This window comes from Alosa pseudoharengus, unplaced genomic scaffold, assembly GCF_046254945.1.
Source record: "Alosa pseudoharengus isolate Yale_2024_CS ecotype anadromous, Long Island Sound unplaced genomic scaffold, YU_APseudo_1.1 YU_APseudo_1.1_scf_15, whole genome shotgun sequence".
NCBI lineage: Eukaryota > Metazoa > Chordata > Actinopteri > Clupeiformes > Clupeidae > Alosa > Alosa pseudoharengus.
Window position 1 is genome coordinate 40,154,602 of NW_027468620.1, and position 4,328 is coordinate 40,158,929.

The 4,328-nt window shown below is 39.2% G+C and overlaps 1 long non-coding RNA gene across 1 annotated transcript; it reads right to left on the reverse strand.

Moving 5' to 3' along the window:
* Positions 1-2,768: 2,768 nt before the first annotated feature.
* Positions 2,769-3,841, reverse strand: LOC143123914 (uncharacterized). Its single transcript, XR_012986953.1, has 3 exons — positions 3,624-3,841; positions 3,087-3,190; positions 2,769-2,883 (listed from the first exon to the last, which is right to left on the reverse strand). It is a non-coding gene; the product is annotated as an uncharacterized LOC143123914 (long non-coding RNA).
* Between the last annotated feature and the right edge of the window lie 487 nt (positions 3,842-4,328).

Genomic DNA, 4,328 nt, shown 5'->3' on the forward strand with positions numbered 1-4,328 from the left:
GACAGCCAACCCCTAAAAAGATTGCATCATGCCATATGTTTCAATACATTTATATATTTTGTAATTCACATTAAGTTCATATCTTTTTAATAATTCATATTCTGTGACCTACATAATTATTACTAGTCAACTAAGTATTTAATATTAATTTCATATTGGTTTTAAACCATAAGTCTACACTTCTCTTTAATGTCATTACATTGTATTGGTGGTGCGTCAGTCTAATTGAGTGCCTGTCACTTTAAGGACATGAGAGTAGCCTAATTAAATATCTGAGTGAATCTCACTGTTTTTGGGTAAGAGTGGAAATAACTTTTTGATTTTGGTAAGCATTACACAAACTAGACTCACAAGCAAACATGATGAGTCTAGTTTGTGTAACAAGGACATCTCCAGATCCAAGTAGTCCTATATGAACTTAGTTTCACAGCCTAGCAACACCAGGTTGAGTGTTGCAAATTATCAGATCATTAATGTCATCAAAACGAAACGAAAAAGTCTCTGCCGGTCTCTCGTGTCTGCAAAAATGAGTTTGGCATCTGGCTCAATATTCTGCGCAAGGGACTGTGTAGGTGAAATTTCACAATGATTGGTCAAATTTGTGGACAAGTTGCGGTGTTTGGACAAAATTGCAAGGTCACACAGAATTTGAGGGGATTTGTTGAATTTGCATTAATTGTTGCGATCACAAAATCCTGGAGGGACTGTATAGCATAGATGGCCATTACATTATAATTAGATTAACTAGCTGAACAACACAGGTGACCATTTCATACTTTCTTATTGCATCATCATAACTATTCCACCTGTGTGTGTATGGTTAAAATTCTGAAGTGTAAAATAGTTTAGGCTACAGCCAAAATATTTACATCCATAGATTAAAAAAATAAGCCCCCTACCATGGCTTGATTACAACTTCAGGCACGTAACAGCACTGCTACTGGAAACATTTCTCAGTTGATGAATAATGTTAACCGTGACCGCGAGTAGGCCTAGTGTCCGCGAGACCCAGCTGTGTTCTTACATTATTAAGGCTCTTATGTTGCTGCTGATAACTTTGCCAACCAGCGGCATCTTTAGTAGCACCCCCTCCCCCCAGCAATCACCCCCAGCAATCAGTAGCCTACAAATAAGCATCGTATACAACAATTCAGCGAGATAGATTTGGCCAAACGTGGGCCCGGAGCGACCGCACCCCCCGGTCCGCTTATGAGGCTAGCCAGACCACGGAGGGGAGTCTCCGTTGTGTGTGTGTGTGTGTGAGAGAGAGAGAGACAGCAGGGCAAGGAAAGGCTGTGTTTTAGCCTAACTAACGACAATGGACGACAGAGTGGGCGATCTAGCCCTACTTGTCCTGTGAACTCCAAAGAGCTCCGCGATCTCCCTAATAGGAGAGGTAACCCTCTATTCCCTCCAGTGGTATCCACAGAAGGTCTCCCCACCGGCTAGCGCCCATTAGCTGTAAGGCCTCAGAAATCTTTGAACGGACCAGGTTGACATCAAATCGGACAAGTAGGGCTAGATAGCCCACTCTGTCGTCTATTTTCAGTAATCTGTCCGCTGAGTCAGACTCGTTGACACGGTGGTGTTCTACATAATCAGCCAGAGACCTTAGTGCAGCTGCAAACTCCTCCATTGCAAGCGCTAACTGGGTAAGACGTAAACACAAAAAAGTGACGTAGCCTAGTTCCCGCCTTGACGAGTGACTTGACAGATTGCAATGCGTTTGGCAGATTGAATGGCCATTTGAATTTTGCAACACAAAGAGCGTGACTAAAGTGCAATGCAATCACAGGGGGCGCTATTTCTTTTCCATTTGAATAAAATGCCTCAAAACGATGGCAAAATGTTTTGCCCAAAATAATCCAAAATCTTTTCAGGCTGGCATTGACAGTTTTGCCAAATATGTTTTTAAAATGCAATCCTACATTGCACTTTAAATATTAAATTGCAAAACGAATTGACAGTTAAATGATGAAACTGAATATTGAAAATTAAAATGCAAAATGAATTGCCATTTGAATTTTGAGACTGAAGTACCATGGCAAAATGGAATGCAATTCAATCCATGTTTATTCTATTTTTTAACCAAAATTATTGGAATTGATTTTAGGATTTTATTGTCACTTTGCAGATTAAAATACAATTTGTTGGATATTATTGCAAATTGCAATAATAAATTGCATAATGAATTGTCAATTGCATAATGTAATGTCTTTTTGAATTGCATATTGCAGATTGCATTCTCATTTGAATAAAGCTACTCATATGCTTCCATAAGAGAGAGAGACACGTGTGAAAGAACAATATGTGTTTGAGGGAGGTATGTATTAGAGAGAGAGAGAGAGAGAGAGAGAGAGAGAGGTGTGTGTGTGTGTGGGGGGGGGGGTGAGAAAAAGAGAGAGAGAGAGACAGAGAGAGAGAGAAATGTTTAAGGGGCGAGTGACATTGTATAACATTTTCAATTCAGGTATCGATATTTTCATTGTTTGACAGAATAAACATCACAATGGCTAATGCTAGGAAGACACTGTAGTCTCAGCTTCTCTGTGATAGCCTATGCTTGAACATTTACAAGATGTATACAATGTAAACCTCCGACAGAGAGTGTACATGCACCCATCTAGGTAGCACATGAAATCTCCTACAGTAACAAAACAACCCTATACATACACTATATTGCCAAAAGTATTGGGTCACCTGCCTTGATTTGCATATGCCTCAACCCTATAGAGCACCTTTGGGATGAATTAGAGTGGAGACTGAGAGCCAGGCCTTCTCGTCCAACATCAGTGTGACCTCACAAATGCGCTTCTGGAAGAATGGAAGAGTTGAAGCTGCTATAGCTGCAAATAGTGGACCGACGTCATATTACAGTAAACCCTATGGATTAAGAATGGGATGTCACTTAAATTCATATGCGAGTCAAGGCAGGTGACCCAATACTTTTGGCAATATGTATAAAGAGATTACAGAAATTAATTCAAAAGATTAGGGGCAATGTAACACATCACACATGTCAAGTTGCAATATATTATATATACCGGTAATGTTATATGTTGCAAACAGAAATGTGCTAAACCCACCTTCAGAATCTAGTTCCACAGGGATCTTGATGCCCACGAACCCCCAGCAACTCCTCTGTAAGGCAGAAGGCTTTCTTTACTTCTTCATCTTAAAAGTAAAGGCTCTGAAATGCAGGAAGTAAATTGCATTAATCAAGAAAATAGCTACAAGTTAGGTAATTATCACACTCACTTGTCACGTTGCCAAATGAGAGACTATGGCCGTTTTCTTCCAAACCTCCATTATGCTTAACTGCTAATGTTATGTGGAAGATAGCCATTAGCCACTAACATCACGGTTAAACATTGACATTACACATAGCTCTAGCTAGATCTTACTATATTAATAGTAAGTTATTTGTAGCATGAAGGGACAAAAAGGTGCCGAATTATTTCTAAACTAGGTCTACGTTCACCCTAGCTCCTCAGCAAAGCTCTGGTTAACTAGCTAGCTAGCTAACGTTAGCAGATAGCTAATGTTAGCCATGAAGATGGTGGTTCATATTTTCTATTATTATTAGCTAACGTTACAAACATAAAAAGACAAACTACACTTACCCTTCAATCTCGTGTGACTGGTTATCCAATGTAATCTCTCTTCACCTCCTCTGTCAACTCAGCTTTGAAAAATAAGTCCAACCTTGGAGGATGGATCTAACCAGTGTCTTCTTCAAAGAATCTTTCATTCAACGTCTCCCTTGGTTGTCTGATGACAGCGTCAAGTTTTTGGCGCCAAAAGCAGCTGACACGTTAGAACTAAGGAAGCTAAAATATTTTCATTGGCAACTATAGTTATTAAAAAGTAGGCCTATCTACATTTAATTATTTAGGCTAATATTTGATAGGCATAAATTAACCTAATGACATGTTTAGAAGCCTACATTCTGAGGCTCTAGTTTGTAAATTTATTTATAGCACATTTGATTAGATTAGATTAAACTTTGTCAATGTGCAGAGTACAAAGAGACAACGAAATGCAGTTTGTGTCTAATCAGAAGTGCAAAAAAGTGCAATGTGATATACAAAGAAGGTGGTGCATTATCATGCACAGTGGTCATCTAATGTGCTTTACATGTAGGCTAATGACACAAGATTAATATTGTGGCGAGCGCTCGCGGAAAGATGCAAGTGAGTCAGATTATGTTAATTTACAACCCTTGCGTCCCTTACACCGCACGACCACAAGGTGTACTGTATTTATTTAGAATCAGATATGAACACTCAATATTACAATACTGGGCAGACATAGCCAAACACACTAAG